This window comes from Schistocerca americana, chromosome X, assembly GCF_021461395.2.
Source record: "Schistocerca americana isolate TAMUIC-IGC-003095 chromosome X, iqSchAmer2.1, whole genome shotgun sequence".
Classification (NCBI taxonomy): Eukaryota; Metazoa; Arthropoda; class Insecta; order Orthoptera; family Acrididae; genus Schistocerca; species Schistocerca americana.
This window is the reverse complement of record NC_060130.1, coordinates 748,839,316-748,866,074: the sequence shown is the minus strand read 5'-3', so window position 1 is coordinate 748,866,074 and position 26,759 is coordinate 748,839,316. Positions and strand designations below refer to the sequence as shown.

The following is a 26,759-nucleotide window of genomic DNA, read 5'->3' as shown; positions in this document are numbered from 1 at the left end:
GCATTTTATGTTAACGGAGGTGGAAACGGTTGTGTCGTTCCTATGCCGAGGGTTCGCCCGCACTAACGTAGCTACGTACAGTACTTGTACTCTATTTAGTCACAATATTTCAGGAGCTATTCTTCCACAGTTAAACTTTATTTATTTATTTATTTATTTATTTACTCACAACTAGTGTGAAGCCTTATTATAAGGAAATCATGTTCGTTATATAGGAGTCAGATCACATCGAACGTAAAAGTTTTCTCACTGGTTTTTAGGATGTGGAAAATTTATTTTAGTTTTAATCTTGTGAACGGAGACCCTATAGAGGACCAGCGGCCGTTAATCCGCCGTACAGATTCCATCCTGATCAGGCTTACCTTCCTGTCCCGCAAGCCAGCGCGCTGCATATTACGCTTATACGAGCAGATTAATATACATTGACAGTGATCAAATCATGGGATCGCAATGTAAGACGGCACAAGAGAAAGGAGTCGAATGAAATGAAGTCATGTTGTTATTGAGTTAGCAATTTCGTCAGCAAGATCTGTCTTCGGAAACGTCGTTAACGATGGCATAATTACTTACAATTTTACTATCTCTGAAACAAATCCCAGTAGCCATTAATGAAAAAAATAGCTGTGTATCTATGTTGTCCCGCGTGCTAAGACACTAGTACAATCGTGCAACCTAATCGCAAGACGACTTGCTCTACCTCCACGTAATATAAGCACGATCAAAGCGCTGCAGTAACTTTTTATTGCCTATACTCTTTGATAAAAAAGACAAAAATATTTGACTGAACAAATTCCGTCCAACTCCTAAAAGATTGCAGTGAGACGCCGAATATGATTCATTTCTTTTTTGTTTGCACGTTTTCTAGCTCCTCGCCCAGGTCTTGATGGCCTAAGGGATGCCGACCAGCCGCCGTGTCATCCATGGCCCTGCGGCGTCATGCAGATGCCGTATGTAGAGGCATGTGGACAGCACACCACCCTCCCGGCCGTTTTGCCGACTTTCCAGACTGTGGAGCCGCTGCTTCTCATTCACTCAGTTGGCGTTAAGAGGCTGAGTGCACCCCGTATCATTCCCTCCACAAGGAAAAATACGTATTAGTACAGGAAATCGAACCCGGGTTCTCCGCATGGCACCCATGTACTCTCAACACTCAGACACGAAGTGGGACTTGTTTGCACATTACTCGTTTATAGATAGTAGATAAATGGACGAGGCTACTAGCTACAGAAGCTCCCCCTATTCCATGTACACCTCGAAGGTACAATTACAAGCCGCGAGGGGTTAGCCGAGCGGTCTTGGGCGCTGCAGTCAGTCATGGATTTTGCGGCTGGTCCCGGCGGAGGTTCGAGTCCTCCCTCGGGCATGGGTGTGTATGTTTGTCCTTAGGATAACTTAGGTTAAGTAGTGTGTAAGCTTCGGGGCTCGTGACCTTAGCAGTTAAGTCCCATAAGATTTCACACACATTTGAACATTTTTTTTTTTTTTACAATTACAAGGATTTTCAATGGCTTTGGAGATCTTGGCTTACACGAAAACAGTGAGACGATGCTCCACATCAAAGCCACACACAATTTTAAAGGAAATTAGAATCTTTTCAAGCGCATAATGTTTATGAAAGGCTTAATTCGTTTCTAAAACGGAGAAAGATTCTACGATCACGAAAAAGTGGTCTACTGGTAGCTGAATTTATTGCCTGTCTGAGTAAATTCTCAGTCGCTAGTAATCTCCCAACCAACGAGAAAGTAAGCACTCATAAAAATACGAGATTCTCCGTGCATTCTCAGGTACAACGGGGAAGTTTATCCAGTCACATCTGACATCACTCTGCCCCTTTCTGGCGTCAGCAGGTTTGTCAAATTTGTGTCTACGAAAACAAGGTTATCGCAACAACGTAACCTGATATACTCGCAAAAACTTGTCGCAATGAAGGAAAAAACCTATGATTTAATTTGCCAAGCTAAGCTTTATTCGCGTGTTTTAAGTTGACTAAATAAGGTGAAGTCGGTGACCAATCAAATATTATTAGGAATGAATGTGGGAAATGAACTAAAAGTATTATTTTGACAAAGCTGAACGTCTCGCCGAAATATCGAACTACGTCTCGTTTCACTGATCCACGAAAACCTGATACAGTGGTATTTTGTGAGGGAGCATTTTCTGTATAGTTAATAGACCTTTCTTTTCGAAGTACTGTTAACGTTAGTTGCTTTCACCAAAGCATCCGAAACGTTGTACACAATGTCATGATGCTAAATACACCTGCAACGTCGAAAGTCTGCGTATTATATATATATATATATATATATATATATATATATATATATATATGAATACTTTCGAAGTTATATACATTATATATCTAACACTTCTAATGAGACAGATGATCCTAGGAACTGATTTAAAGTTTGATGTCAACAGATTACTAAGTTCCCCAGTTGAAAACTGTAAACGATAAAAAGTAGCATCCTATCTAGGATTGTTCATCTCTGTCTAAATGCTCCGTGGATGGTCGTGGAGTGTTTTTTCCGTTTTTCTAAATTGTTAAGTTCCAAGCCAGTTGTGGATAGGAGGTCAAGAGCAGATATTTATAACGTCTCACGCAGAAGCGGCACACGGAATGTTGGAATCGGTTCAGTGGCATCAGACGTATCTACGAGGGCTTGCTGAAAAGTAGTGCATCTAAATTTTTAATGTAAATACTCTTAAATGTTTGAAATAAAACATTCTACATCATTATTCTTCACGTCTACTAATTATTTCTCAACATAGTCATCCTGACGAAGAACACATTTCTCCCACAGAGAGACCAGTTTGTTGATACCTTCAGGGTTGACAGAGCCACAACCTAACCTCTGCTTGCACCCCTTCATCACCCATAGTGAAGGTTTCGAATGTGTTCTATAAGTTTTGCAAACAAATGAAAGTCGGATGGGGCCAAGTCGGGACGGTACGGAGGATCATCGATGACAGTGAACCCTAGGCGTCGGATTGTTGTAAATACCGAAGCGTTAGTGTGTGGTATTGCATTCGTATGCTGAAGGAGAGGGTGCTCCATGTTTGGATGAACTCTACGAATTCGAAAAGTGGATTACAGAACACTGTTTCTCACGCACAGACGAAGTTACGTTCCCCCCCCCCCCCATGTTACAGGCTACAATTCGGAGTCCTCTAGCGGCAGGGGGATGCAAATACGTAAACATGAAGAATAAATATATATAATATTTATAAAGTTTGTTTTATATGAAATCTTTAAGAGTTTTCACATAAGAAATTCGGAGACATTACTTTTCAACACACACTCAGACAAAACATTCGTCCGATAAGGGGCAGTTTGTTAGTCTTTCGAAGGAAAAGTGGAGCGCTACACTTCCACAGAAGTTTAGAAGACAAAAAAACTTACATATGTTATAGTATAAACACAACATGTCGATATTTCTGACACTGTTGTATAAACTCAGAAGATGCCCTACAAAAAAAAGAGAAAAATATTTATGCCGAGTATTTAGACCTTCAAATATGGTTTTGTATCGGCCAATGGGCTTTCGAAGCGATTTGCAGAATTGGCCTAGGTATACATATTAAAGGTCTTTTACCATATTCCTATGAGATGCGCAGTCTCAACATCGTAAATAAGACGATAACACGCTTTTCAAGGCTTACGGTATCCGCTCGTTGAAGGGAAAGTGTCTTGACCCTTTAATTCTAATATTAAGTGTAAAGCGAGATGTAACAGCAACAAAAATCAGGCCACAGTGATTACTTAGAGTTGCACTAACCTGGTATAGGTAATACATGAAACTGATAACCGGATGCCAAAGTGGTGGCGCTTAATGCGTGCCGGTATATAGTCTAAAATTGATACGAGGTGCTAGCAAGCAGCGCCACGGCTTCATTCACTAGGACGGCTTGATTCAGTTTCAATGCCAGGAATAGCGGTGGCTGTGGGACTCTTAAACTTATTTGGAATGACGACCATTTAGAGAGAAAAACCAAGTTAAAAAGTTTGTAATTACATGCTTTTATCGCTTCTAATGAAATGCATTTCTGGAGGTATAAAGTCGGGGAAGTTCCAAAGTTCAAATGAACTGTACCACGGGGGCCAACAGCGGCCTGATACAACTGCTGATCTCCCTGCCTTGCAGGCTTAGATAAAACAGACGCCACGCAGTCTTTGTTTCCCCAACTCCTCTCTTGTACTCACGCAAACATTAGTGAATGAAGTCTGATGAGATAATTCTTATCACTTTTGTAGTTTTAGCAAGACAGTATTGCCGCGGCAGAAGACATTATTCTGCGTAGCCTTTAGAACTCCTTAAAATGTGCATTTTCATTCTTTGGACAGCTGAACTTAATTTATCAATATGTAGCGAGCTGAAATGAACGAGATGTTTTGCGCAAATGACCTGGAATGAACGATAGTGCAATTTCAGAAAAGCTAACCAAAAGAATGATTAAAACTACACAGAGACATTTTTGGAACAGTTCAATGAAACAGTAGACAACTTGTTTTTTCGATTTTTGTTGCATGCACGTGAAAGATATGTCACTTCTAAATAATTTTTGCGCACAGCATGAACAGGTTTATTATTTACAATGCACTGAAATTCATCGCCAGCAATCTTCTATTACACAGAAGCGGGATGTAACCTGTAAAAAGCAGTGTATAGTATGTTCTACATGCATTTCGCCTCTACTGCGACCGAAAATTTTCAAACATTTTATGTTTATTGCCGCTGATGAACGAGGTTTCGCAATAATAAAAAACAAATACGGCTATGATCCTTTATTTTTTATTTGCGTGCTACCATTATATGTATTTTTATGTCACAGGACGATCAGCTTTGTATTACTGTCCCCCACTCTCTCTTATTAGATACGGATCTGAAAACTGCCTGTAACAAAGGTCTACACCAGTAATCTGCATAAACGAAAAAGTTATCCATATGGTGTCTGTCTTCCATCATCATATTACAACTGGTTTCGGTGCCGTTATTCGTGATGTCTGCCTTATGAAAAATGTCAAACCGATGTCGAATAATTCCTCAGGACAGCGCTCAACCGGAAGCGCCTGCTCCACAAGCCATGAATGCACAATTAGTAGGCCTACAGTTATACAATCTTCTTGGCGTTCGACAGGTGAAGCAGTCGAAATCGTAGCTGTGCCTCATAACGAAACATTCGAGCAAGTATCCCACGTAATAAACTAGAACAGCATTTTGTGATACATGCACGGATGCTAAAGTTTTGAACTCTACAAACTCCGAAAGGGGCTCACCTGCATCTACCCTCTAATTTTAACAGGTGTACTTCTCCTGCAACCGACAACGCAGAGCCTGTTCAATAAGTGAAACAAAGGACCTTTTATTTTAGTGACATTTTTGAAAATGATAGGTCTGACTTGTATATAGAAAGTTTCCCGGCCTATTGGATACTCAACAGTGTTTCGGTGCATGGCAAAAAACGACGACCGGCTTCAGTCCCGAAACATCATAGAGTAATGACAGGTCTGCTTCCAGCAAAGAAGAAATTTTGGGCTTTAGGGTCCTGTCGACGGCAAGGGCTTAGAGACAGTACTTTAGACTTGAAACTGAGAAAATAAGTGCTTGCTTTCAACCTAGTGCTGCGAAACTAAAACAAACATCTTGTCGGAGGGTACCCAGATAAACGATACCCAGCTAGAATATGTACTGGCACTTAATAAGTTTGTAACAAGCATGTGCGTTTATTCTACCTATAAGAATTGTTGATGGATGAGGTTCTCTTACCTGGCTATATCACGGTACTTCTGAAACTTGATCCAAAACATGAACAGCGCTGGTTGGTGACCTACAACAGAAAAAAATCATGTTGTATTACTATAAAAACCGTCGTTGATTTTCTTCATCATGCAGAGCAGAAAACACCTAAGAAAGTATATGCCATGCAATTAAGTGTCGTCACAACTTGGTAAGACTATATCCTAGGCAAAAGGAAGGGAGGGAAGGAGAGAGAGAGAGAGAGAGAGAGAGAGAGAGAGAGAGAGAACACGAGATTGAGGCGAACTATGTGAAAAACGTAACTACCTTCTATCTATGTGCTGCAAGTTTTTTGTGGATTATGTGGCAATCGGCTCATATATTTTTGAAATTGCCCACAGCTTTGCGCTATTTTTCCAGAAACGAATCTCCGTTAATGGATATTGAAATCCTATTTATATCCAATATGGTGATCGGGGTATATGCTGGTGGGATCTGACATGTATTCTAGCTGTCTAAAAATTTATGTTTTATCTTAACTGTTTGAGGATTATACATTTGCTACGTAAATGGAGATGGTGAAACACCGGAAAACCGCTCTTAGGTTAGCCAGTATACAGTGCACCAGTCCAGAACTAATTGAGCTATGCGCAGCTTCGGTACGTCTATGGGCCGCCTCCTTGTCTCGCAAGTTAACTCTTAAAGCGATGCGATTACAAACTGGTTACATTGTGAGTAACCACTAGGTAAGAGCGGGTTGGTAATGTTGAAACGACTCTTCGTACGATAATGGTGTTAATGCAGTAATATTGTGATGTGTTGATTTAGCGACTTTTTATTGCGATAAATGAGTTAAGGAGGTTCACTGCAACATTTTTGCGTGATTTCAGATTTTCTGCGTAAGGAAGATTAACATGGGTTTAACGACATGAAAGGGGTCATTCAATGAACAAATCAAATATTCTACATCGCTGATTACTCTTCATGCTCTCAGGTTTATAATTCAGATTTCAAATGAAAATAATTTCAACACTCTGAAACCATCCGGACTGCTTTCTGAGACTCTTTGTGGACGTACACTGATTTTGTCGACGACATGGACGTTGCTTGTTCCGTCCTGTTCTCGAGAGGAGCCCTTTTTTTAAAAAAAAAAAGTTATAAGTCTTTCTAGTGGCTTGATACCGTCGTAATTTTTTCCGCTGGTCGTCCTAATCTCTTTCATCTCTACGTAACTCGTACACTCAACATTATCTACAATTTGTTTTGCATATTACGCTCTTTGTCAGTGACTACTATGTTTCCCCGCTACTGTTCATTCTGAATTAATTATTCCCGGATACTGTAGCAGATGTTCTATTAATATGTTCCATCCTCTGGTAAAGATATTACACTGACTTCTTTCCTCGCCCTGCTCAGGAAATACTTATCCGAAAATCTCGGGATCTGTTTTCGCTCACTTCACTAGCTCCCAAGTCAGAAAATACATAACAAACCTTATGAGTAACGGTAACTGAAGATTTTCTTATGAGATATCACCTATCAGAGCGACTAAAGCTTTTCAACTGGGAAATTTGCTCGTAACTATAAAACAAGAGCGTGTATATTGTGATGACACTAAGACAATGAGAATAACTAGGAACAACAGGAACAATATGGTTCAATGATAATCAAGAAGTGCCGTATTAGAGACACCAGCAGTTTTCCCTCGGAAAGCAGAAACCGCTTCACTGGCCGCCATAGCAGTGGCATACCTACGCAGTTTACATGAAGCTCACGCACTCCGGATTCTCTACGAATCACAAGCGCACGTATTTCTACTGTACTATCACGATCGCTTCTAAGGTCACATGTGGGACTACAGCAGTATAGACACTCATTTCGTGACTACCTCGAATGAAATACAAACTATGCCACACAATAACCTTCAGCTTCTTAAACGGCTCTGTAAGCGCAGTTTCCCTTCAGCTGTATACTAAATTAATCTCTAAAACATGTAAAAAGTATTGTTGTGAGAGATTGGTTCGAAATGCACCTGCGGAAAACTGATATCCGCTTCTTTATAGATTTAGATGGCAGTTTTTCTTGTCAGAACGAACAACCAGAAAAATATATTTACAGCCCGTTGTTTCGGTTGATGCTTAGCGACTTTTCTGCTTTAGATACTACGAGTGAGGCATCACTACTCGCGGAGAAGATAGATTATAACTTACAAGTGAAGGCTGCAGGGGACACACATCTGGTTTTGGGGACGCTTGTTCTCTGTAGCGCAAAAAATTGTAAAAATGAACGCATTGGCGAGCGCATTCGAAATGTCCATTGTCAATGGTACAATGGCTCTGAGCACTATGCGACTTAACTTCTGAGGTCATCAGTCTCCTAGAACTTAGAACTAATTAAACTTAACTAACCTAAGGACATCACACAAATCCATGCCCGAGGCAGGATTCGAACCTGCGACCGTAGCGGTCGCTCGGCTCCAGACTGTAGCGCCTAGAACCGCACGGCCACTCCGGCCGTCTGTCCCGTTGTCATCTGTCACATTGTTACATCACAGTAAAAGAAGTGCTCAGTGTCAACTGTCGTCTGGAGTCTTCTTACTGCTGTGGTAAATAAAAACACTGGATATACGCGGTTCATTCACATTAATAGCAGCACTAGTATTAGAGAGTGAAGCGTGTCGGGGGGGACGCGGAATATAGTACAGCCGCGTGTCGGGGGGGACGCGGAATATAGTACAGCTGTTGTAATAAGGGAACGGAGCGATTTATCTGACGTCCAAAATGACATGATTATTGGTTTTTGGGCCAACGGTGGAAGCATTTCCGAAAAGGTTAAGTTTGTATACTGTTCGTGTGTCTTACTGTGCATGGAAAAGTGGCGCTATCCAAAACCTACACCAAGGCAGTTGTGGTGCACCATGGGCCATATATGAGACCGGTAAACAATGGGTGCGGAGACGTGAATGGGCGAACACATTTGCAACTATCGAGCAACTGACCATTCAGATTACGCAAGGTGCTACGAACAGTGTCTCCTCAACGACTGTGCTGTTGTGTAATAGGTCATACGATAGTGTATTGCTGGTAGCATAATTAGTAGATTCGAGCGTGAGCCACCAGTCGTACACGCCGGCCCGAACGTGTTAAATAACTCCGTGACGAAGCACGCAGCTCTTCCTATGTGTTAGCACACGTTAATGGCAGAAAACTCTAAAGAATTGATATGATTCCTCCCGGCGACATCGCCGGTACGTCTGCTCCAGGCCCACAGCTATACCACTGACCGAAGGCCGGCCGGGCGCTTCTTGCACTGCAGCGACCGCCGCCTCTAATTGCCGGCTGTGAAGCACGCGCGCCTCGTATGACGGCAGTCTGCCGCAATTTGGTGTTAAATGCCGCCCCACAACCTCGTGCGAAAAACCTGCGCACCGTCGTTTGTTTTCTGCCGATTCCCCGTCTCCATAAAGCCAGCTCCTTCACGAACCACCCACTTGTATCGGAATTTACAGGACGATTTTACAACATGTGGTTACAATCACCACTAAGCTCTTGTCTGAAATTAGTTAGGATGCTACAGAATGAGCACCTATAGCTGCAAGAGATGCAGTTTTCTGTGCTTGCACTCAAGGCCAGATGTCAAACCTTCAGTGAGAAAAAGTTGCGTTATGAGACTCTGTTGCTGCTGTATGGCGATAGGTGTCGTTCTTGTGCAACGCAGCTAGCTCTTTATTCGCACGAAGTAATGGCCGCTATCGACAGGGGATCTCAAGTTGATTCCGTATTTCTAGATTTCCGGAAAGCTTTTGACACCGTTGCTCACAAGCGACTTCTAATCAAGCTGCGGGCCTAAGGGGTATCGTCTCAGTTGTGCGACTGGATTCGTGATTTCCTGTCAGGAAGGCCGCAGTTCGTAGTAATAGACGGCAAATCATCGAGTAAAACTGAAGTGATATCAGGTGTTCCCCAGGGAAGCGTCCTGGGACCTCTGCTGTTCCTGATCTATATAAATGACCTGGGTGACAATCTGAGCAGTTCTCTTAGGTTGTTCGCAGATGATGCTGCAATTTACCGTCTAGTAAGGTCATCCGAAGACCAGTATCAGTTGCAAAGCGATTTAGAAAAGATTGCTGTATGATGTGGCAGGTGGCAGTTGACGCTAAATAACGAAAAGTGTGAGGTGATCCACATGAGTTCCAAAAGAAATCCGATGGAATTCTATTACTCGACAAATAGTACAATTCTCAAGGCTGTCAATTCAAATAAGTACCTGGGTGTTAAAGTTACGGTCCGCAGCTCGCGGTCGTGCGGTAGCGTTCTCGCTTCCCACGCCCGGGTTCCCGGGTTCGATTCCCGGCGGGGTCAGGGATTTTCTCTGCCTCGTGATGACTGGGTGTTGTGTGCTGTCCTTAGGTTAGTTAGGTTTAAGTAGTTCAAAGTTCTAGGGGACTGTTGACCATAGATGTTAAGTCCCATAGTGCTGAGAGCCATTTGAACCATTTTTTTTTTAAGTTACGAACAACTTCAGTTGGAAAGACCACATAGATAATATTGTGGGGAAGGCGAGCCAAAGGTTGCGTTTCATTGGCAGGACACTTAGAAGATGCAACAAGTCCACTAAAGAGACAGCTTACACTACACTTGTTCGTCCTCTCTTAGAATATTGCTGCGTGGTGTGGGATCCTTACCAGGTGAGATTGACGGAGGACATCGAAAGGGTGCAAAAAAAGGGCAGCTCGTTTTGTATTATCACGTAATAGGGGAGAGAGTGTGGCAGACATGATACGCGAGTTGGGATGGAAGTCATTAAAGCAAAGACGTTTTTTGTCGCGGCGAGATCTATTTACGAAATATCAGTCACCAACTTTCTCTTCCGAATACGAAAATATTTTGTTGAGCCCAACCTACATAGGTAGGAATGATCATCAAAATAAAATAAGAGAAATCAGAGCTCGAACAGAAAGGTTTAGGTGTTCGTTTTTCCCGCGCGCTGTTCGGGAGTGGAATGTTAGAGAGATAGTATGATTGTGGTTCGATGAACCCACTGCCAAGCACTTAAATATGAGTTGCAGAGTAATGATGTAGATATAGATGCAGATGTAGAAGGAATGGTTACAGAGAAGGCTGAAAACTTCTACAATGAAAATTTTGTTCTTTTTGCTCTACGTGTTAATGACAGATTTTTTCGTTCTTGTTCACCAGAGGCAAGAAATGTTGATAACTGTAAGATAAAGTATATGACAAAGAGAAAGAACCCGATAGTATCTGGTTACGAGATTATTGGTGAACATCTTGAGCACAATGCAACGTATAAGTATTTAGGCCTAAAACTAAGAAGCGATATGAAATGGGACGTTCGCGTGAAATTAGCATTAGGAAATGGGAATGGAAGACGTACATTTGTTGGGAAAATTCAGGGAAAATGCAATGCAGCCGTAAAGAACATTGCATACAAAGCATTTGTACGTCCAGTTCTGCAGTATTTGGAAACGAAGCAACCATATGGAATTACTGGCCGGGGTTGTTGGACGCCTGTTGCAAGTCTTTCTATTTGACAACACTTCAGCGACGCGAGTCTCGACGAAGAAGACATGACATGAAATGAATAGAACAACAAAAGTACCCAGTGCCCGTGCGCAGAAAAATCTTCGACCCGGTCGGGAATCGAACCCGGGGCCCCGCGAGCTAGAGGCGGCGAAGCTAACCACTTCTTTTTTGTCTTCTTTTTTTCGATCTGTTTCTTCGTCTTTATGTCGTCAGAGGTTCTTTGTAGATGCCGCACGACATATTTCAAATTCTGTCAGTGAGGACATACTTAGTTTTTTTTTTTTTTTTTTTTTTTGCTATAGAAGGTGGTCAGTCCCCTGACCGAACACGCTGAGCCACTGTGACGGCTCCACGAGACCACGAGCTGCGGACACAGTGTTTGGAATCCTTACCAAGTAGGTATGACAATAGACATGGAGCGAATTCAGGGACACCCTGATAGGATGGTGCCTTGGAATGTACAAGGGAACTTCAAAAAGTAAGTTACACATTATTATAGCGCGATAAGGCAGTTTTACTGACTGCTACACTACACTTCAATGTAACGCAGATACACGACAATATTTTTCAACATATTGACCCAGTGTCTGTAAACTACGGTCGGAACCTTCTACCAATCGTTCAGTTGTATGACGATAGAAATCCTCTGCTTGGTACGGAGCTATTTGAGGACCGCTGTGTGAACGTCTTCATCGCTGGAAAATCTCTTATTCCCCAGGTGTTCGTCCTCGACTGCTTGGAAAATGTCGTCTGTGTTCGATGTTGGCGGCCTTCCTTCCCGACCAACATCAAATGGCTCTGAGCACTATGGGACTCAACTGCTGAGGTCATTAGTCACCTAGAGCTTAGAACTAGTTAAACCTAACTAACCTAAGGACATCACAAACATCCGTGCCCGAGGCAGGATTCGAACCTGCGACCGTAGCGGTCTTGCGGTTCCAGACTGCAGCGCCTTTAACCGCACGGCCACTTCGGCCGGCCGACCAACATCACCCGTGTCTCTTGGCCTTGGTGAAATTCTTGGCACAGTTTCACTACGGATGGACGCGACATTGCATTTGGTCCATATAACGGCAGTATTTCACGGTGAGCCTGTGTGCAGCTTACGTTAGACGTTTTGCCCTCAAGAACTGCTCTGTCACGAGTACTTAGACTCTTAAGTATTTTCCCACTGCCACACAATTTCACTCCTGCACAGTGATGCCCCTGTTATCCGTAACGCAACACAATTGTGCCTGCTGGAGACCTGGAACACGTACCCTCTTCTATAAATGTCGTGGGCCTACGGCTTCCCGTCATGTTGACGCCACGTCGGTGACTTGCGTGTCGGTGAAGATGATATGATGATGTACACACCACAACAACCAGTCCCTAAGCGGAGAAAATCTCCGACCCAGCGGGGAATCGAACATGAGTCTCTCGCATGGCATTCTGCGGCGCTGACCACTCAGCTATGAAGGCGGACTACACTCTTCTGACAATGCGCCACTCTTCTTATGCAATGGTCATAGCGTAGGACGACATGTGTAACTTACTTTCTGAAGTCCCTATAAATTTCGCGTCTAGGACTCTGCCGACAACTGACCTGTGATGTAATCTATCAGTATGGTAATGCTCCGCTAAACTGTTCCTCATGTTTCACCTAGACTCTTAGCCACTAGAGTCTTCACTACCCCTATGGGAACAGTTCGTCTCTGTTCTAATAAGTAAAATGGTGCTAGGCTAGTGACTAATACACCTAGAATTAAATGAGAAACTGACTTACTTTTACCTATATGTCTAGTCTTAGTGCCTCTTTAAAAAATATCAAGTAGTTTTAAGTGACTACGGTGTGTTTGTTCGCAAGTTGTCTGCTGTCGGGTGATTTTTGACTGATGCTCACCGTTTCTTGCGACAGCGTTTCGTAAACTGGAATCATTGCTTTTTTGACCCGTCTTTGTAGGCGAGGTTGTTAATGCACACTTGTGCTGTGGCGCTCGACTCTGAGGTAAGCCAGTTCGAATCCCGGTGGTAGATGAAATTACCAGTGCTAGTATTTGGCCGGCAAGGGGAGGAGAGGTGGTGGCGTGAAGTTTCTGATCACTAGACTTTGTGCCAATGTCTTGCATTAAATTTCATACCCCTCCGCAGTATCTCATGAAGTGAAGGCATGTGACACACTGTTGATGGTGATCCGTCAGTCGGATGGGGACGTTTATCTCGCCCCCTCCCCCCTCTCCCCCTCCGTGCTATCGAGAGGAGAACGTTACGTGAGAGCACGGGTTTCGCCCCTCTTCCTTCTCATCATCATCATACAACACAAACATACTACTACACTACCGACACATCGGTCAGACTCATCTATTAGTCGACCACAACATTACTGCATCTGAGAGTGAAGGCGCTTCGCTCGGCTTAACGTCAATTTTTATCGTCATTTTCACCAGGACAGGCAGAATCACTTGATAGTATATGCGCAACTATCTTGACATCATTCACAATATGAACTACACTCCTGGAAATTGAAATAAGAACACCGTGAATTCATTGTCCCAGGAAGGGGAAACTTTATTGACACATTCCTGGGGTCAGATACATCACATGATCACACTGACAGAACCACAGGCACATAGACACAGGCAACAGAGCATGCACAATGTCGGCACTAGTACAGTGTATATCCACCTTTCGCAGCAATGCAGGCTGCTATTCTCCCATGGAGACGATCGTCGAGATGCTGGATGTAGTCCTGTGGAACGGCTTGCCATGCCATTTCCACCTGGCGCCTCAGTTGGACCAGCGTTCGTGCTGGACGTGCAGACCGCGTGAGACGACGCTTCATCCAGTCCCAAACATGCTCAATGGGGGACAGATCCGGAGATCTTGCTGGCCAGGGTAGTTGACTTACACCTTCTAGAGCACGTTGGGTGGCACGGGATACATGCGGACGTGCATTGTCCTGTTGGAACAGCAAGTTCCCTTGCCGGGCTAGGAATGGTAGAACGATGGGTTCGATGACGGTTTCGATGTACCGTGCACTATTCAGTGTCCCCTCGACGATCACCAGTGGTGTACGGCCAGTGTAGGAGATCGCTCCCCACACCATGATGCCGGGTGTTGGCCCTGTGTGCCTTGGTCGTATGCAGTCCTGATTGTGGCGCTCACCTGCACGGCGCCAAACACGCATACGACCATCATTGGCACCAAGGCAGAAGCGACTCTCATCGCTGAAGACGACACGTTTCCATTCGTCCCTCCATTCATGCCTGTCGTGACACCACTGGAGGCGGGCTGCACGATGTTGGGGCGTGAGCGGAAGACGGCCTAACGGTGTGCGGGACCGTAGCCCAGCTTCATGGAGACGGTTGCGAATGGTCCTCGCCGATACCCCAGGAGCAACAGTGTCCCCAATTTGCTGGTAAGTGGCGGTGCGGTCCCCTACGGCACTGCGTAGGATCCTACGGTCTTGGCGTGCATCCGTGCGTCGCTGCGGTCCGGTCCCAGGTCGACGGGCACGTGCATCTTCCGCCGACCACTGGCGACAACATCGATGTACTGTGGAGACCTCACGCCCCACGTGTTGAGCAATTCGGCGGTACGTCCACCCGGCCTCCCGCATGCCCACTATACGCCCTCGCTCAAAGTCCGTCAACTGCACATACGGTTCACGTCCACGCTGTCGCGGCATGCTACCAGTGTTAAAGACTGCGATGGAGCTCCGTATGCCACGGCAAACTGGCTGACACTGACGGCGGCGGTGCACAAATGCTGCGCAGCTAGCGCCATTCGACGGCCAACACCGCGGTTCCTGGTGTGTCCGCTGTGCCGTGCGTGTGATCACTGCTTGTACAGCCCTCTCGCAGTGTCCGGAGCAAGTATGGTGGGTCTGACACACCAGTGTCAATGTGTTCTTTTTTCCATTTCCAGGAGTGTATTTTCCTTAATCATCACTGTAGTTGTTTACTGTAACGTCACTGGATGTTTCCGATAATGGCCACTGGAGACCATGTGCAATAATATCGTTGTCGGGTAAAAACAAACAAGACGCAACTCTCACATATCCGCAAGGAAAGTGGCCAATGTGCGCAGAGGAAGAAACTCCTTTCAAATTCGGCAGCTGAACCTGCCCCTTGTGATCTCCCAGCTAACATTACCATACGATTTGGATGCGCGCGCGGTTGGCCGTGAACCGGCAAGTCTGTGGATGGTTTTTAGGCGGTTTTCCATCTGCCTCGGCGAATGTGGGCTGGTTCCCCTTATTCCGCCTCAGCTACACTATGTCGGCGATTGCTGCGCGAACAAGTTCTCCACGTACACGTACACAACCATTACTCTACCACGCAAACATAGGGGTTACACTCGTCTGGTGTGAGACGTTCCCTGGGGGGGGGGGGGGGGGTCCACCGGAGGCCGAACCGCACAATAACCCTGGGTTCGGTGTGGGGCGGCGGAGGGGTGAAGTGAACTGCAGTAGTCGTCGTGGGGTTGTGGACCACTGCGGCTGAGGTGGGGACGGAGCCTCTCTGTCGTTTCTAGGTCCCTGGTTAACATACAATACAATACCATACCATACGATACTTTACTTATCATTTTCTTCACACACTTCTTTCTCCTCACTCTACTCCTCGTCACATACTGCATTCTTTGCTTCCTTAACATCGAGAATCGATGAGCTTCATGGCACACTGCGGCGCCCTTCTGTGTGCTCCAACAACAGCTTACTGGAGATCCTGTTAGATGTTCTGCCGATTTCGCATCACGTGTTGCAGTCTCTTACTGCGTAGTGAAGGTTAGTTATTTCTGGTATCGATACTGAACAAAGCGCATTCTAAACTCACATTTTCTGGAGAACAATGTGTTTCACATTAGCAAGTTCCTCGCGGGAGGAGCTTGATCTTCTCAAATGGTTCAAATGGCTCTGAGCACTATGGGCCTTAACATCTGAGGTCATCAGTCCCCTAGAACTTAGAACTACTTAAACCTAACTAAGCCAAAGACATCACACACATCCATGCCCGAGGCAGGATTCGAACCTGTGACCGTAGCGGTCGCGCGGTTCCAGACTGAAGCGCCTAGAACCGCGTGACCATCGCAGCCGGCTTAACCTAAGGACATCACACACATCCATGCCCGAGGCAGGATTCGAACCTGCGATCGCAGCAGCAGCGCGTTTGCGGACTGAAGCGTCTAGAACCGCTCGGTCACAGCGGCCGGCTATTCGTGGTGTCCCTTTGCATATGCCTGAATAGTAAACCCAATAACTTTCTTAGTGAACGGGACTTTAAAAAAAGCGGAAACAAATTAAGGTTCATGTTAAGGAGGTGGGTAACGAAGCCAGTAGCTGACGAAATCTTATTACACGTTATCAGACATCTGACAGCTTTGTCCCGTTTCATCGACGACCGAGAGATGTGGAGCACTGGTAAGACAATGGACCTGTATTCTGGAGGGTGGTGGTTCAAATCTCTGTCCAGCCATCCAGGTGTAGGTTTTCCGAGTTTTGCCTAAATCACTTAAGGCGAATACCAGAATGGTTCCTCTGAAAGGGTACGGCCGATATTCTTCCCCATCTTTCCTAATCTTAAGCTGTGGCACGTACCTCATGACTTCGTTTTCAAAAAAATGGCTCTGAGCACTACGGGACTCAACATCTGTGCTCATAAGTCCCCTAGAACTTAGAACTACTTAAACCTAACTAACCTAAGGACATCACACACATCCATGCCCGAGGCAGGATTCGAACCTGCGACCGTAGCAGTCGCGCGGTTCCGGACTGAGCGCCTAGAACCGCTAGACCACCGCGGCCGGCACTTCGTTTTCCACGGGACGTTAAACCCTAGTCTTCCTTCCGACGTGTCGAAGAGTTTCTTATACATCATCATCTTGCAAAGTCGGTTCACTACAAGATAAAGAGTAAAAAACTATTCGAAACACAGGAGCAAGGGAAAGTTGTTTCTCAGCTGAATTCTGTCAGTGAAACTCTCCAAAATTGCTCTCATTTTCATACGGATGAGTTTATCATTTAAGGCAAATGATAGAGGTATTTATGACAATTAGGTGGTTCTAAATGGTTTTTAAGGTTACAAAAGGCTACAAAAGACCATCTCTCTGAGATTACTATCAGAAGAAATACCTCAAAATGTCTGAGAAATATTCAATACTCGGAAGACACAGGTCAGTAACATCTCCAGTAGTAGCACCCCATTGATTTGATATGGTGTAACAAGTTTACTCGTTTTTCTAACTGAGCAAGGTGGCACTGTGGCGTACTCGCATTCGGGAGGAGACTTGTTAGAATCCCCCTTCCGACACTGTGATCCAGCTTCTCTATGGTCTCGCTAATCACATTAAATACGTGCACTCCAGGTTGCCCTAAGGCTAGAGCTGTCTCTTCAAAGATTCCTTTGTAATATGAGCTACTGTTCTGTCTATCACGACCTCACTATAGATGCGGTGTTAATCGTGATATTTAGTTACCTACCGTAGTATCGCACAAATATGAGTCACTGGAGCCCACGCGTCTCTTATACCAAAATTATCAGAAAATATCCCTGAATAATCTCCGAAATTTTGTCGGTAGCTTTCAGGTTCACCAGGCATAAGTTTTCAAAATAATGGCAAAGTAAGAAACCTCTGCGTAAAAACCGAATTACTTTGTATACTGAGCAATACACACGAATTTCAAGACAGCTTAGACAACTTTTGCAGTAATTGGACGAAGCCTGACCGTTGTTGAACACTCTGCAGAACACAATCTCGGCTTTACCTCCTTGATGTTCATCATTTCATCTGCCTACGACATCCAAAAACAGAGTTGTTTTTCGGACATAATATTATATCGCAAGCATTGGCCGGACACGATCAGGGAAATGGTTCGAACACGGACATGTTGAAGAAAATATACAGGCGTCTACAAAAAATGATTATGGGAAAGTACTGAAAACCTTAATTAGGATGATCTAACAGGGATTTTTAAGTGCCCCCCCTCTCCCGTATCAGTACAGTTTCGTACCTAGTTTACCTTTTTGGTCTCTAGAATGTTTGGTTGGCTAGCATCGTTGTTCGGAGACAAAAGCACTGTCATCTTCATAAACATATGTGGTATGTGGCCAAAACTACACCTGAAAGGGTATTTGTCTTCATACTGTTACGTTTATACCCTCGTCTCACTAATGTCTCGTCTAAATCCATCTATTTATTTTAGATGTTATCCGAAGATTACAACGGAAGTTCGATAACCAACATCTCCGTTACCATAATACACTATCAGTGGTACGCTAGTGGCTTTAAAAACGAAGCTCTATTCTCATTAGTACTTTCTCCTTCTAATTGCGCTTGCAAGGCTCTTCTTGCTTCTATCATTTGATTATTTTCGACGGTTTTTAACATTTCTTGTTACTTTGTTACCACACACACCTCTCGTTCGGGCAACCGCTAAAATGCTTTGCGATTTTTTTAGCGACCTCAAATGACCTACAGGCCACACTGCGTTTTCTGTTTCCTTGCTATTGTTCTACACCTTGTTAAGAGCGTGGATGACCTGTGTGCAGCTGCTTTGCGGTCATATCCCCACAACAGCACAGTTAGAAGTACCAAGCCTTTCACAAATCACGCAAACAGTTGCGTGACCGTACTCAGCAGCTATAAATTATCGATCCGTCCAGGTCAGCGACTACGCTGGGCCGAGCAACTCGGAAGAAAAACAGTGCTTACTCTGTTGTCTAGCTCTAACAGGCCACTCTCCGCAAAAATAACGTCATCAGAACACTGTCAAGTTGCTGAAGAAACCGCGTAATGCTGGACAAAACTTTATCATGGATATTTTTTGTTCAAGTCAATCCAGCACTCAAACCACGAAAATGTAGAACGCTCTCAGTAGTTTTGTTATAAGTGTATATACTAAACTCCATTCTAGAAAACCATAAAACCATCATTGGTGGACGCTATACGTTTAGAAAATAACAACTTAGATATTGTGCAATAATGGAATAAAGTCTGAGAAGACACTGTGACTGCAGATCTCATGAAATTTCGATGTATCTCTGAAAAAACCGACTGGCTTTGACCTCCCAAGAAAATCCTGGATGATTCTTAAGCCAGTCAGAACCACCCTTGGTAGATGTGCGTACTCACTGAGTAAATGGGAACTAAACGCTACTCCAAAGTCTGACTGTGGAGCAGAGGGGCAGATAATCCAGCATTTGGCGCATACATGTTCACTTAGAGCCTGCACGAGACAATTTGAAGACTTCCTGAATACGATTGATAGTTCAGTTAACTATATTTGTAGACTAGATATTTTTTTGCATTTTATGCAGTCACAGGAAGCACCTGATGAAGACGCCGAGGTACGGCGTCGAAATATTGTTTTAGAAAAACACAGACCACCGGCAGTACACCCGATTCAATGAGATGTCATGTTATTCTTAGTTTATGTTCATTAATGTGATTTGTAATAATGCCATACTATAAGTAAATAAATAAATAAATAAATAAATAAATAGTGACACAAATAAAGTAAAAAGAGCCCATTCACAGTGGATATGCAGTAAATAAAGTTTAGTTAGGTCACAAGGTAGAGGTCCCTTCTTTCTTTCTCTTTTCTTCTGGCGTGGAATTACATTCGCGAAGTCCAGTATTAATTAGTATTTACTGATAGTGGATCTGAAACGTATTTCCTATAGCAGTGAGTTCTTCCCAATACTGCAATGTCACCTTGACATTCCAGATCGCGTATGATGTACACCTTACAGATGCGAAGGGTGTAAATCTGATCTGTATGTTTTCATATTGTAACTGTTTATGTATCGTGTATCAGAGGCGGCGATGGGAACTAGTTCGGTAATCGCGTAACGACTGTGTGTACGATCAGCAGTCGTTAATGTGGTGTGTGGATTTGATTTGGGTGTACCTCATACCCCTGTCCCCCTGCGTGCAAGTTATCGCATTATGGAGGCAACGAAAATTTGAATGGAAATGTTAACAAAAACTGTACGACTCATTCGACTTTTTTACAATTTGTATTCTTTATGATTTAATGTGATACTGAAATGGAGTTAAATTTGACAGGAATGAAAAATGGATTGCCGGCCGAAGTGGCCGTGCGGTAACGGCGCTGCAGTCTGGAACCGCAAGACCGCTACGGTCGCAGGTTCGAATCCTGCCTCGAGCATGGATGTTTGTGATGTCCTTAGGTTAGTTAGGTTTAACTAGTTCTAAGTCCTAGGGGACTAATGACCTCAGCAGTTGAGTCCCATAGTGCTCAGAGCCATTTTTTGAAAATGGATTCTACCATGGCGTCGACAAAAGCACAGATGTAGTAATGAAAAACACAGAGTAGAACAGGAACTTAAAACCAACTCGTTCAGAATGTGAGCAAATTGTCACCCCTCATTTTGTGTATGACAATTAAGTGTTTCAAAATGAAGTGGACAGCAGCGTAGAATTACGTGCCCCGTTGGTAACGGACGTAAAAACGGAAAATTAACGCTCTGACATGAACATAGTTTGGTAATACGTACACAGAAACCACCCTTCCTGTCAATAAGGTCTGATGTCATCCACCAGAACAGTAGGAGATCGATATTTTTTCAGTGTAGATAAACCTAACTAATGGGCAGATCTGATTCTTTTGATGGTGGGCAGTCAAAATGTTAAAGGTGCGTTTCACAAATACCTATGATCTGTTGAACCTTGAATTTCCTGCCAACGTGTAGGAAGGGTTTTCAACTGAAAGCTTCAGACGTCGCGACATTTATTCTTATATTCAGGCATGAAGATATTATACATTTAGTGTTGTTGCTTGCACTTATGACATCTACCACAACGGCCATTTGCTTTCTGTTATGTGCGGATTGGGCGTGATTAATGTTTGGGCGCTCTAAATCGAAAATGGCAGTACGTTCTCTAGCAGCAGGAGCAGACAAGTATGGCAGCCACGCAGAGGAGACGGTGAGGTCTTTGGCCGCGCGGCGGCCAGCTCACAACCGCTTTGAGAGAGGCGCCCACTTGGCTGACCACCAGCTCCCACCGGTTCGGAGCGAGCAAGCTACGGCGCTGATTAACACTCTGGACTCTTATTCGGGAAGAGCAGGGATCACATCCTCGACCGGCCATACCGGATTACTGTTTTTCATGGGTTTCGTAAATTACTACAAAGAATTCCTGAGGTTCCTTCAACAAGGCCAAGCCGATTTCTTTCCACATCCTACTTTAGTTAAATGAGAAGAGAGTGAGACAGAGTTGTAGGTTAACCCCGACGTTAGTCAATCTCTACGTTGATGACCTTCATTTACCGTTTACGCTCCGTGTTAAGAGTACTGACAAGGGACGTTTGGAACGCGGATTTACTGCGAACTTCGTACACTCGTAGTACTCCATGAGGACCACAAAATGTGTAAGCAGTAGCGCGTACTTCTCAAGCGTTATTGAGAAAATCGCAAGATAATTTCGGTCGTCAAATATATACCTGTGCGTGGCCATTTTTACCATGAAGCGGTGGCAGCCGAGTGGTTAGCGTTCAAGCCCCGTAATCACTGGATCGATGAATCGAGTCCCGTTCGTCAGTTTTTTTTATTTCTAACACAATAATTTTCTTTACAATTTATATTACAATTGATATAATGGGAAAAATACGTGTAATCGGATGAACTTCTATCAAATTTACGGTGTTATTTGGCAGTCTACAAATTTTTATCATCATAAATAATATTTCATAACTATCGACTAGTAAACGACCAAACGCATAAAGTGATACTGAAAATGTATGCTTGTTCGTGTCTTCAAAACCGTTCGTATTTAATCAAAACAGAATAAGAAATTGCTTCTCGTGTAGACACTATTAAAATACAGTCGAAACTGCATGACCAATTATCAGCGCCGATATTTAAGAAAATGCTGCGTTATGCATGGTTTGTTTCCAAATTATCCTCTGAAAGAGAGGTTGTTGAACATGTTAACGACGTGTTTTTCCACGGAAAACCTCAAAAGACCTTGCGTATGCGGAAACATAGCATTTATTCAGCTGGTGCCGTTTATATTTCCATGTTTTCACGAAAAATACCATCCTGCAACTCGTAATGTCGAAAGCGACGATTAATTGTAAATCTTTCGAAAGCAGTCTGTGCCGGTCAAAACTTGGAGGTAACAAGTCATTTAGGGCTCCTTCCAGGTATAAGGGATTTCTCAGATCACGGACAAGCATACATTTTCAGTATCACTTTATGCGTTTGGTCGTTAATTAGTCGATAGTCATAAATATTATATTATTTGTGATAATAAAAATTTGTAGACTGCCAAATAAAATTGTAAATTGAATAAAAGTTCATCCGATTACACGTATTTTTCCCATTATGTCAATTGTAATGTAAATAGTAAAGAAAGTTACTGTGTTAGAAATTAAAAAAAACTGACGAGCGGGACTCGATCCATCGATTCCAGTGATTACAGGGCTTGAACGCTAACCACTCGGCTGCCGCCGCTTCCTGGTGAAAATGGCCACGCACATGTTATATTTGACGACCGAAATTATCATGCGATTTCCTCAATAACGCTTGAGAAGTACGCGCTACTGCTTACACATTTTGATTTTGTTATCCTCATGGAGTACTACGAGTGCGCCAAGTTTGCAGTAAATCCACATTCCAAACGTCGTGGCCTCCCCTTGTGGGTCAAATATTTTCAATCTGTTAGCAGGGGGTCCTTTCGATAAATTCTGTAATAGATAAGGGGAGTTATCCCGCCCAAGGACCAGATTACAGTCATGCCAAACGATTTTCTGGTAGATAAAGTTTGACTGGATAAGAGTTTGAAATCTGAAGGTTGCAGGTTTGAAATGCAGGGAGCGAAATTTCTATACCTCGTACAGAAACCAGACTGCAGTTATGAAAGTCGAAGGACATGAAAGGGTGGCAGTAGTTGATAAAGGAGCGAAACAGCATTGTAGAATATTCGCCATGTTGAAACTTTCAGGCAGATTAAAATTGTGTGGTGGACAGAGACTGGAACTCGGGACCTTTACATTTCGCGGCAACCGCTCTAACAACTAAGCTAACCAGCCAGGAGTGACGACCGGTGATCACAGCTTTACTTCCGCTAGTACCTCACTTGCTCGCGCAAATCAAAGGTCCCGAGTTCCAGAGTCGGTCCGGCACACTGTTTTAAAAGTGTTTTTGTTATGCAAAGTGTTCATCTTAAATTGGAATTAAAACATTTCATAACAAAAAGATTTTTAAAGACCTGAAGATACAGCAGTGTCTGTCGAAATTCATTGTTTTAAACGAAAAAAAATATGTCATCTTGGATTTAGAATATTTTTCCCAAGTAAAACAGATCACTCCTTCTGTCTTCTGAAAATGAGAAAATTCAGTCCACAGTTCTAATCACCAGAAAGCTTCATATCAGCGCACATTCCACTGCACAGTGGAAAATTCATTCTGGAAACATCCCCCATATTATTTCATCACTACGTTCAGCAAGCTGTAAAGGAAACCGAGGAGAAATTTGGCAAGGGAATTAAAGTTAAGAGAGAAGAAATTAAAATTTTGAGGTTTGCCAACCACAATGTAATTCTGTCAGAGACGGCAAAGCGTTTTCTAGAGAAATTGAAGGGAATGGATAGTGTCTTGAAAACCAGTGAACATCAACAAAAGTAAAACAGGGGTTATGGAATGTATTCAAAGTAAATCAGAGCATGCCCAGGGAATTAGATTAGTAAATGACGCATTAAATGAGTATCTCTATTTGTGCAGCAAAGTAACTGACGATATCTAAAGTAGAGAGGATATGAAATGGTGACTGGCAACAGTAAGAAAAGCATTTCTGAAAAAAGAGAAATGTGTTAACATTGAATATAAATTTAAATGTTAGGATTTTTTTCCTGAAGGTATATGTCTGGAGAGTAGCCTCATACGGAAATGAAACAGTTCAGACAAGAACAGAATACGAGCTACTGAAATGTGATGCTGAAGGTTAGATGACTAGATTGGAGAACTAACAAAGATGTACTGAATCGAATTGGGGGAAAAATAAATTTATAGCATAATGTCACTAAAAAAAGGGGCAGTTGATAGGGCACATTCTGAAGAATCAGAGAATTGTAAATTTCGTAATGGAGGCATGTGTGTGGGGTAAGAATTATAGAGGAAGATAGAGGTTTGAGCGCATTTGGCAGCTTCAGATGGATGAAGGATGCAGTAGTTGTGCAGAGAAGAAGAGTCTGCACGGGATAGACTAGCGTAGAAAGTTATATCAAACCAGTCTTCGAAATGAAGGCCTAACAACGACAACATCATTCCCACTGTGCTTATGTTCCGTCTCCAGTGAGCTCGATGCTATTTTAGACCGTGCTAATAAACTTTCGGTACTTCAGTGACGTACCTGGCACGGCACACGGCTTTTTGTTGTATAGCCTGTGTGCTTAGATGATACGATAATATCATGCATAATTCTCAGACATCGTGCGGGATACGTTGACGCCAACGTTAACATCGATGCCGATACTAGGGCGCAAAAGTTTATAGCAATGTTTTTATACACTCGCGAAGAGAGCATCGTCTTGTCGCCAGAAATTCCCATTTGAGTTCTCGAAGCATCTCCGTAATATTTGCGGGTTGATTGAAACTACCGGTAACAAATCTAAGCAGCACGTCGCTGAATTGCTTCGACGTCTTCCTTTAATCGATCAGATGGCGATCCCAAGCACTCGAGCAACATTAAAGAATGGGTCGCGTTTGTGTTCCATACGCGGTTTGCCTTATAGATGAGCTACACTTTCCTAGAATTTTTCAAATAAATCCAAGTCGATGTTTCGCCTTCCCTACTACGGTACCGACTTTACGTGCTCGTTCCATTTCATACAGCCCTGCAACATTATGCTTAGATATTTAATCGACGTGACTGCGTCAGACGGAACACCACTAATACTGTTTTGTAACATTCGTTGCGGAAGAAATTTTTACCTCTAGTATTTGGCCAGCGAGGCGACGAGAGGTGGTGACGTCATTTTTCTGATCACCAAACTTCGCGCCAATATCCTGCGTGAATTACAAAGGTCTATGCAATGTCTCGCGGAGTGACGTGGATGGTGATCCGCCAGTGGGATATGGAAGATAACCTCGGCGGCCCCTTGTTCCTGGTCCGGAGTACAATATATACTGGCACGTGTCATACATAAATACACAACACCATGCTATACAAGCAGCCGCCGCAGTAGTAGTACAGTACGTATCATAATCACACCTAGTGGTGACAGCGTTCGAAATGCAGTGGTTAAAGGATTCAAATCGTTGCCGTGTCGACCATACAGTTACACACTCCACTAATGTTCAGAACTAGAGCATAAATGCCAAACGCTTTCCCCGTTTCACTCATGGCTTAGTGCATAACAAGGTACAGTTATATAATTATTTACTTTTATGGGGTACTTTGCATTACAATTGCTGTGGCTATCGTCTTTGCTTGACGCTTTAACGTTTCCTTCAGGCACAGTTGGGGTTCTCTCCGCGACCTTCGCTTAACAATGCCCCGCTATCGCCTGCCGTACTTAGACGCTTTCTCATAATTCTTTCACGACCTTCGTATTGTGGAAAGTCACAATTTTATCGTAACAGTGTGCTGGCTTCTCCACTATGCCTTCAACGGCGGCATGAATGTCCCGCTTTAGTTGATTTTTAACAACTTAGTATGCTCCGTTATGGAAGGCGTACGTGGTAGGAGATTGTCACCTGCTGGTGGCTTCGCTGTATAAATACACTCCTGGAAATGGAAAAAAGAACACATTGACACCGGTGTGTCAGATCCACCATACTTGCTCCGGACACTGCGAGAGGGCTGTACAAGCAATGATCACACGCACGGCACAGCGGACACACCAGGAACCGCGGTGTTGGCCGTCGAATGGCGCTAGCTGCGCAGCATTTGTGCACCGCCGCCGTCAGTGTCAGCCAGTTTGCCGTGGCATACGGAGCTCCATCGCAGTCTTTAACACTGGTAGCATGCCGCGACAGCGTGGACGTGAACCGTATGTGCAGTTGACGGACTTTGAGCGAGGGCGTATAGTGGGCATGCGGGAGGCCGGGTGGACGTACCGCCGAATTGCTCAACACGTGGGGCGTGAGGTCTCCACAGTACATCGATGTTGTCGCCAGTGGTCGGCGGAAGATGCACGTGCCCGTCGACCTGGGACCGGACCGCAGCGACGCACGGATGCACGCCAAGACCGTAGGATCCTACGCAGTGCCGTAGGGGACCGCACCGCCACTTCCCAGCAAATTAGGGACACTGTTGCTCCTGGGGTATCGGCGAGGACCATTCGCAACCGTCTCCATGAAGCTGGGCTATGGTCCCGCACACCGTTAGGCCGTCTTCCGCTCACGCCCCAACATCGTGCAGCCCGCCTCCAGTGGTGTCGCGACAGGCGTGAATGGAGGGACGAATGGACACGTGTCGTCTTCAGCGATGAGAGTCGCTTCTGCCTTGGTGCCAATGATGGTCGTATGCGTGT

The 26,759-nt window shown here is 44.1% G+C and overlaps 1 protein-coding gene across 3 annotated transcripts in view; it reads right to left on the bottom strand.

Annotated features, from left to right (window-relative positions):
* Positions 1-26,759, bottom strand: part of LOC124554815 (ecdysone-induced protein 74EF) — an 893,955-nt gene that overhangs the window by 470,653 nt on the left and 396,543 nt on the right. For all 3 annotated transcript variants that reach the window (XM_047128473.1, XM_047128472.1, XM_047128474.1), the window contains one exon: positions 5,766-5,826. The gene's annotated coding sequence lies outside the window, so the exon portion shown is untranslated. The remainder of the gene's footprint in view (positions 1-5,765; positions 5,827-26,759) is intronic.